Source organism: Macrobrachium nipponense, chromosome 9, assembly GCF_015104395.2.
Source record: "Macrobrachium nipponense isolate FS-2020 chromosome 9, ASM1510439v2, whole genome shotgun sequence".
Taxonomy (NCBI): Eukaryota; Metazoa; Arthropoda; class Malacostraca; order Decapoda; family Palaemonidae; genus Macrobrachium; species Macrobrachium nipponense.
Genome location: NC_061110.1, coordinates 47644131 through 47654268, shown reverse-complemented (window position 1 = coordinate 47654268; position 10138 = coordinate 47644131). Strand labels below are relative to the sequence as shown.

General features: G+C 41.0%; 1 pseudogene; it reads left to right on the top strand.

Annotated features, from left to right (window-relative positions):
- The first annotated feature begins 6030 nt into the window (after positions 1-6030).
- LOC135218063 (uncharacterized) lies at positions 6031-7347 on the top strand (annotated as a pseudogene).
- Positions 7348-10138: the final 2791 nt, after the last annotated feature.

Here is a 10138-nt window from a genome sequence, read left to right as displayed (position 1 = left end):
ACATTTTCATATATAAAACTTTATAAAAAGCCTAATATGAAAAGGCACAAATATTAGGAGAATGTGACCTACGCATTTCGGAGATTCGCTGCCGAGAATCGGCGAGCGGAGGGAATAAAATAGTTTTTTTCAAAAATTCACCATAAATCTAAATATTGTTCTAGAGATTTCCAATTTGTTTTAAAGTAAAGATAAATGATTGAATATTACTAGCCTGTAAGATTTTTATGTTACAAATGCGTTTTTCGGCCATTTGGGTTGAGTCAAAGTTGACTGATCGTAGTTTTTTTCCTATTTATCTTACTTTTTATGCAAATATTTCAAAAATGAGACATGCTACAACCTTCAAATATTTTTTGTTGTATTTTGCATGTATTTGCACACATTTTCATATATGAAACTCTATAAAAAGCCTTATATGAAAAGGCACAAATATTAGGAGAATGTGACCTAAGCATTTCGGAGATTTTCGGCCAAGAATCGGCGCGCGGAGGGAATAAAATAGTTTTTTTCAAAAATTCACCATAAATCTAAATATTGTTCTAGAGACTTCCAATTTGTTTTAAAGTGAAGATAAATGATTGAATATTACTAGACTGTAACATTTTTATGTTACAAATGCGTTTTCTACCATTTCGGTTGAGTCAAAGTTGACCGATCGTAGTTTTTTTCCTATTTATCTTAATTTTTATGCAAATATTTCAAAATTGAGAAATGCTACAACCTTCAAATATTTTTTGTTGTATTTTGCATGTTATTGCACACATTTTCATATATAAAACTCTATAAAAAGCATATGAAAAGGTGATGTGCACAAATATTGGAGGAATGTGGACCTATCGCATTTCGGTAGATTTGCTGCCGAGAATCGGTCGCGCGGAGGGAAATAAAATAGTTTTTTTTTTCAAAAAGAATTCACCATAAATCTAAATATTGTTCTAGATGACTTCCAATTTGGTTTTTCTAAAGTGAAGATAAATGATTGAATATTACTAGGGACTTGTTATGTATTTTTAGCCTTACCCAAAATTACAAATATCTATAGTATATATAATATGTATATATATATATATATATATATATATATATATAATCTATATATATATATGTAAAATATATATTTATATATATATATATATATATATATATATTTAATATATAAAATATATATATTAAGATTTTTCGATTCTGGTACCAATACATAAATAAAAGGAATGAAGGTGACACTTTTCTTTCGCATACAATGAAATGTCTTTATTATTTTATCATGCACAGATACGGATATATAAAAACTTGTAATAAATATAAAAATAAATATAAAATAAATGCAGAATACTCACTCGTAATCCTGACTCTTCATTCTATTCTTGTTTTCTCCCTCATCCATTGAAGAGTCTTGCATTTTTTTCCTCTCGACATGACGAGGTACAGGTGGAGGAGGGAGACGCGCGCCCTTACTGCTGATGGGCCCGGCGGCCCTGTGCGCCCTCCGCTGTCGGTTTATGGGGCACACTCCAATACATGACCGTAGTGTGGTATTTACGGTCACAGTCCCCTATCCTGCAAAGAGCAATTTTGCAGGTATGACAGAAGAACCGGGTGTCTCTCCTTCTGCCATTCATATGGCACACCTGGCACCGTTTCTGCCTTCGCCCTTCTAAGCCCTCCAGTGTGTGATCCCCCGGCTGCAGCCGACACACAGGGTCCACTACCCAACGAGAAGCGGTGATGGCGGGGCCGGCAGCAAGAGGGGCGTCGTCAGCAGGGGCGGCGGCAGCAGGAGCGTCGTCAGCAGGGGCGGTGGCAGCAGGGGCGTCGTCAGCAGGGGCGTCGTCAGCAGGGGCGGCGGCAGGTCGACCGAAGTTGGCCCTCCTATCTGCCCTTTCCGCTAGGGGCAGATCTGCAGCTCGGGGCAGGGGGTCAGTGATGGAAGGCCACTCATGGGGATCGAAGTTGATGAGGGCATTCCCGGCTTCCTCTAGGAACTGTATGTGGGATAACCTCGGAAGATTGTCACCGCAGTACCCACAGTACAGTATGTAGGCATTTTGGAGGGCCAACTGAAGGATGTATTTGAGGAGCTTCTGAGTCCACCTCCTGGTTCTCCTGGCGAAGGGATAATACTGGATGAGCTGATCAAAGAGATCAACTCCTCCCATGTGCCTGTTGTAGTGCCCAATGACGGCAGGCCGCTCGATACAAAACTCCTCAAACACAACTCAGCCCTGTCGACGTGTCTTCTTCCGCTGTACGATCTCTTCATGGGGACGAGTCGGACACCCTTCCAACAGATGACGAAGACAGCGCCCTTCCGCCGCCACTCTGTCTCTCCTCTTGCCAGGTGTTGCGGATGACTAGCGTACCTCATGAGGGAAATCGGGGCCCCACGCACCAACCGAAGGGTACCACTGACGTGCACACCAGCTTCATACAGTTCCTGGGCCAGGGATACCGTGTTATAATAATTATCCATAAACAGGTGATATCCCTGGTTACGGAAACGTCCCACAAGACTGAATACAGTGTCACGCAGCGTGGAGAAGACCCCGGAATACACTGAAAAGTCCACGATGTATCCAGTGTTGGACTCGGTAATAAAAAAAAATTTCACTCCATATTTCTTCGGCTTCTTGGGGTTATACACTTTTATGCTAAGACGTCCTTTGTAAGGCATCATCCCCTCATCCAAAGAAAGGTTCTTTCCAGGAACCACGAGATTTCTACACCGATCACGAATGTATTCCAACACTGGGCGGATTAGGATGAGGCGATCACTGTTATTCCGGGGTATGGCCCTTCGGTTGAAGGAGTTGAAATACCTGTCCAACGCCAGGAAATTATCACGGGACATAACGCCAGGCACATTGGGCATACATAAAAAATAATTCCGCCTCCAATACTGCCTGACGTCGGCAGCAGGTGTCATACCAAAATAAATGTGGAGCCCCAAAAAATGTGCCATGTCAATGAGGTTGCAACCCCGCCAGTAATAAGACAAGGTCGTCCGTAATTCATACCGGCAGTACCGAGCAGAGTCCACCGTCTCTTCTACCAGGTACTCCAGTAATTCCCGCATAAGGAACAGCTGGGTGAACCCCAAAGCTGTCAGGAGTACTGATACGGTGAGCCCAGGAGTTTCCGTGAAGGGGTGCATGTTAGGAGGGGTGGGGTCCTCCGTCCACCCCTCGTCGCTCTCGGACGACCGACCTTCACCTTGGCTGGCGCGACGAGCCGACCTTCTACGTGCCCTTCGCTTTCAGTATCGTCATCCGCGATGAAACTAGACCCCATATCCCCATCCTCCCCCTCCTCAGATTCCCCCTCATAGGCACTGACCACTGAATTCGAGCTCACTTTCGGGATGTGAGCCTCGAACGGACATTGGGGGCATATATTCGTCCTCACTGACATCGGGACTGATGTCTTCATCACTCGATGACCATCCGCCATCAAAATGAGGACTTGCGACATATTCCCGATCAAGCTCCGAAAGATACTCGTCTATGTCCCTTGGTTGGAGGCCTCCCAAATTCCTACGAATGCCCCTAAGGACGCCCTGATGCTTCCTAGGGGTAACCAAAGGCACACGTTGTGATTCTAAACCACTCTCATCCACACGTGGTCGCACAGAACGGCGTTGAGGCGCGGGGTCATGCTGGGTGCTTGGTCCTTCGCCAGCATCTAAGTCCAAAATACGTCTTACACGATCCCTTCCGACAGGTAAAACGCGCCTGTAGCAACACAAATGTTCAAAGTCTCGCACAAGTTCAGAAAAACTCGATTGCGACAAAAGATCGCTCTCGGACGATGCGCCGCTGAGCGAGAGGAAAGCATTTCGCGCATGCGCACTTGGGTCACGCTTCTAAACAAAACAACACCTCGATCCGTGAACTCGGAGCCAGCATCCCCCAAGGCGCGTGATTCAAAAGTTTTAGGCTGGTAGGCCTATAAGTATTTTTCCGCGAATTTTAAAAAAAACTTTTGTATGTCGACGTAAAATACGTCCAGTCTGCACCCGAGAGACAAAAAATGTCGACGTAAAATACGTCCAGTCGGTGTTTAAGGGTTAAGTAGAGGGAGTTGTTTCAGTTGTAAAGTTTAGTGTTATGGCTGCACGTTTATTGGGGTTTAACATAGGAGTGCAATACATGATTTATGGTGAAAGAGTGTTGAGAAATCATTGCTCCAAAACTCCCTATCTCGATTATCACAGTATCAATTACGTTTACTTATATTCCAACATTATTCAACCCTCATCGCTGGGTGAAAAAATGGTAAATATCCTGGACTGTTTCACATTGGAATGTGGACAGGGTAGAGGTTTGCTAACGCAGTTTATAAACCTTTAAATACAAATGTGGTAGACTACATTTCCATTGATGTGACGAATCAGAAGGGGGAGGATATCAAGTTTATTGAAGGTAAAAGCGTGTCAAGCACCCTTCATATAAGACCTAGATGAGCGAAATCATGTGCAGTACTTCACCAGTATGACGGGTGAACACATTATATATGTGAGCAGTCTACGCTGCTTGGGCAAGTACGTGAATAACTCAGCGTCTGGGTTTGTGAATAGGTTACCTGCTCCTATATTCCTACCAAATGGAAGCGAATATGAGGTGGGTCTAGCTTCGATCATGTTTCCGGGAGTTTATTATGCTGTATTATAAAGAGATGAAGAATTCTCCCTCCAGTTTGTTACTAAACGAGGTAAAAATAACAAGCACGCCTATATCTATAGACCAACGACAGCTGTTAGCGGGATACATGAAAAGACTGGTGAGGGTGCTTAAAAAGGATATTTTTGAAGATTTAAAAGTATATTTTGACAGCGAATACGAAAACGTTTTCAACAGTAACGATGTATTTGGTTGGGATGAAGACAGCAGAAGAATTATTATCCCTCACGTTAAGAGAGGGGAGATTGGGGTGGGAGACATTAAAAGTGTGTCTGTCAAATTCAGTAATAAAGCGGCCAGAATGCTGGGTTTTAAAAATAATACATCGTACGAAGTTTACGGCCTTGATGCGGTGGATGCACATCTCTCGGTTGATTCCTTACCCGATAATTGCAGTTTCGATTATATGTATATGTACACCGATATTGTTTAACGGACTATTTTTGGAGGGAAACTAGTAAATATATTGGATTGTTTAACATTAGAGAGCGGCAAAGGGAAGGGGATACACGATACAATATACAAAGCGCTGAACACAAAAATTCTAGAACAGATTTTAATCATCACCACCGACCAGAATGGAAGGCGCATTCATTTCAATAACGACTCGAGCGTCACCTGTGTGCTTCATACAAGGCCCAGATAGGGAGGTATATATAAAACCTGTATTCTTTTCCACCTTTACATTATTCACTTTCGCGAGCTCGTGTAATGAAGAATGCTCAAACGAGCGCTCTGCATAATATTCAAGGGAGGGATTAAAGGTTTTTTTAACAGGTATGAGGGTCCATATTCACCCCACCCTCGGAGGTGGAATTTAAAACGTTGTTCTTGTCTGAACCCTTAAGAAAGGGAGCGGATCTAGAGGACATTTCATTCTTCTATCCGAGTCATAGAAGAGGTGGCGGTGTATTTTCAGCCATGGCCAGCTTTGCACACAGGGTACTCCCTTTCCTGTTCAATGCTGCTAAACCTTCAGTGAAAGAGTTTGGTAGATCAGTGCTTTCGTATGTAGTGAACAATCAGCGGCCCCTGAGGGAAGCTTTAAAAAGGTATGGAGTGACAGCTCTCAAAAGTATGGGTAGACGGATTCTAAGCGGTAGTGGGAAGGTCGGCAGGAAAAGGTTGGGTGGAGTGAAACATACACTCACTCGGTCGGCTACGAAGACGAGGAGGAAGAGGAGAAAGAAGAATGGACGGCTTAAATCGAGAATTAAATATAACAAGGATGTGTATGATCATCTTCAATTCATTCACCCTTTGTCAGCGGGCGCGCACACATGCATTCCCTCCCTCTCACAATTTTGTGAAATGGAGGGTGTGGTTCCAAATGTGCCAGGGATGGGGACACATGGTTCCCATCTCTTCATATATCGCAGGCATCTCAGAATTGTTCCCGAATGTGAACAAGAGTAGGACTATAGAAAGTTCGATTAATTCGAAGGAAAGGTTGGATTTCACACCTAGCAAAAATTGTATAAATCACATCCTTAGTGATAACTATATCGAGTTTTGTACTAATGGTGTCGCAGGCTCCTTCTTGGATTTGTCGAGTATAGCTTTGGAATTATACATCACAGTGGTTAGGGGCGGTGCTAAGCTGCCGGATGATGCACATGTTGCACTTGTTAATGGTATAACTAATACGCTTTTTAAAACCGTCTCTGTGTTCTTGAACAAAAAATTGGTGGAATCATGTCCTATTTTAACTATCAATCATACATAAAAATGCTCAAGAGCGTGAAATCCAGTGCACTACCGACTATTGGTATGAGTGGGGTTTTCCACGATGATCTTCACGCCACACATGGTGTTACACAAACCTATACAGCCGCTTCTTTCAGACAGACAAGTAGGTGGGAAACTCAGGTGATGAGCTCCATTAATACGAGAGGAGTTCACACATACTTTCCACTCCTTATAGATCTAGTGTGTATAGACATGTATTTGTTGGATTCTGTGGATTTGAGGATAAGGCTTGAAATGGCCAATAACAACTGGGCAATGGGCGCCCACACCGATGCGCACTTAAAACGATCTGAATATAGAAAAAGCCAAGTTGTGGATTGATCGGGTTAACCCCCATTATAAAGCCATGTCCGCTTTAAACACAGCTCTAGCGGTTAGCCCTATACAATATATATTTGATAAGACTTTATATAAAACATATGTTATTGGGGAGAATGAGGATTCCATTTTAATAGATCAGCCTTTCAACACCTGTATACCTGAAAAGATTACGTTAGCTATGATTGGTATGCAAACGTTTTCAGGGAATTACGAGGCCAATAGTTTGTACTTTGGTACATACGACTTGAATAGCGTGCACATCACTGTTAATGGGAATACATTGTATAATATCAACTGTCATTTTCCTAATACTGTCTTGCAATTGTTTTAAAAGACGCAGAAGTCAATAGGTGGTGGTCATAACCTCATCACCTATGACAGTTTTAAAAACGGAAGGGCTGTCTATTGTTTTAGCCACATCACGGAAGAGGTTGTAGATTCAATGCCGGTTGAAATTTCAGCTAGTTTGAGAATATCTATAAAGCTGGGTACAGTTGCGCCTCATCCTTGCATGATTTTATTGTTCGGACACACCAAGGGTATTTTAACAATTGATTCGGATAGAGTCGTTCTGTGTGATGTTAGTGGTTATGAGTGATGGATATGAAAGAAATTGAGACTGCTTTACAAGGTTCGCTAGGGAGTGTTATTAAATATTTAGGTGTGTTGGCTTCGGATAAAGTGGACACGTTCATAATACATGCATATAGAAATAAACTGTTAGTTTTTATATCTAATACTCTGCCTTCATCTTCTAGTATCAATGTTGTTGCACACTGGGTGTGTTTTTATATCGACTGTTTACCTAGGGATACAATCTTCTTTTTTGACAGTTATGGTATAATCCCTAAAACTTATTCAGGCGGTTTCTCGACTTTAGTCCGTGCAAATTTGGGATTTGCCCTTCGCCAGTCCATAAGGCAGGTACAGCCAGATAATTCTTACAAGTGCTCTCTTGACACTGTTTTCTTCGTTCACTGTACGAATCATTGAGGGTTGAAACCAGTTTTGTCGTTAATGAACGTTGTCTTCTCCCAGTGTCATTTGGAAAGTAATGACAGGCGAGTGATGGAGCACTGATCAAAGTATTTCTAAAGGGTGAAATGTTCTCATTGGAGTTCTGGTGGTAAACAGACTGTCACATACAAGGAGTGTATGCATCTGTTCAATAAAAGATAATTATCGTTTTTTGGTGTTGTTAATATACATTATATAATTACTTTTTATTTCATGCAAGCATTCAGTTCTTCAAAGTCCCGTTATTTCTCTTCCTTAGGATGAGCGGGAAAGGAGGGGCTGTTCCGCATGGAACACAGGCAGAGGACGAATGTCAAGCGGTACAAGATAATGAATTAAGAAGATTGTGGTTTTTTATTGTAAAATTGTTAAGCAGTTTGAGGTTGGTGATAAGGGGTCGTGGCGGTATTGTCTTTAATGAATCTCGGGAGAAACAAGAGAATTTGACACTTGTTAATGTGTACCGGTTTATGTAATAAAAATGTGATTGGTCAAAATTGGTTTTTTATTACCCTCATTCTTTATTGTTCAACCTTCCATAAAGTTTCATTATGTTAGGTTATGGAGTTTAGAATTCTTTTCGCATTCATACTATCACGTGATATGACATGTTGTGCACCTGGCATCGAGTGACAGAGAAACGGTGACTATTGTGGGGGCTTATCAGCTGTTTATCTGAATTTGAATGGAGATGTTAGATTATGTTAGGTTTGGTTAAGGGACTTAGAATTTTTTGACTCGGTGGGTTAGGCTAGGTTAGGTTGGGTTAGGTTAGGTTAAGGGACTTAGAATTTTTGGTTTTCCCATAAAGTTATATATACCCTACTCTCTTCATGAGCCATTTTGGGGTTCTTTTCTTAACTAGAGTGAAATATTTGGTGGTTTTCCTGTGGAGTCGTTAATGGTCAACGTACGTGAGGTTAAAATAAAGGCAAGCTTATAGGGTTTATCGCCTGTGAGCCGTATTGGGGGTCGGGTGTTGAGGTTGAGCCGAAATGGAGTCTTTTTTTTCCCTACTCTCTTCATGAGCCATTTTGGGGTTCTTTTCTGAACTAGAGTGAAATATTTGGTGGTTTTCCTGAGGAGTCGTTAATGGTCAACGTACATGAGGTTAAAATAAAAGCAAGCTTATGGGGTTTATTGCCTGTGAGCTAAATTGGGGGTCGGGTGTTGAGGTAGAGCCGAAATGGGGTCTTTTTCCCTACTAATGTCACTGAAGTCCTGATTTCTCCTCTGTCAACTGGGCGCTGGTTCGAACCCACAAGAGGACAAAATTATTATCAACTAAAAAATTCCTCTTTGGTTAACATATATGAAAATATATTAATTCCGAGGTAGAACGAATTGGATATTAAAGGACATTTGAAAATATATATATATATATATATATATATATATATATATATATATATATATATATATATATATATATATATATATATATATTAGATGTATGTAAGAGTTTTTGCTAGGACACTGCTCACTGGCTAGAATGCTTTGTGTATGTTCAACTAAATGACGCTGTGTTTCTGAGGATTTCTTACATGATATATTGAGGCAATTTGACTGTGATAGGTCGCCACAACGTTGACAACCAGAGGGGTAACACCAACTAGAGCAATCCCTTCTAAGGAAAGGTGTATGGTAAAATGTAAGTATAAATAAACAAATAAATAAATAAATGGGTACATAGTAGTTAGATTTCTTTCTCTCTCTGAGAATCATACATAGCGCGCAAACAACTATTTGTTGCAAATTGCAATTCATAAAGGGGAGATACATACGCGTATATTCATTGGGATAGGTAATCCAAAGAGGAAAAGTTTTTCACAACAAGAAAAAAAATGAAAAGAAAAAGTAACACAGGAGGGAGAAGGAAAACAAGAGCAAAGGAAATAAAAAGTATTGGGGAAAAATATACAACTGAAAAAGAGCTGGGAAGGGGATGGAGAAAGGGTGCACTGTAGTACCGCCAAAAGCTTTATTCTTACTCCATCCAACTGAGGGCGCTTACGACGAAGGAAATAAATAATCAATCATACCAACTCAGTTCTTCGATATTACGATAATAATTGTGGAATGATATCGAAAAGACAATAGTACGCAAATATTAATATGGAAACCTTGGCTATTTTGGTTTTATTATCATAGCAACTAAAGAATAACACACCTTCAAATATAAATGACCTGAACTACGGAAATTGAATAATATAAATCTGACGACTGGTCAATCCCCATTTTGGTAAAGCTCAAGATTTTCCCTTTCTGACATTCAATACGTTCTGTGGGATCGAGAGAGTAACATCTCGACAAATAACAATTCATTGTAAATATAATGGGACAGAAATACTCTTAAATTGCCTTTTAGTTTA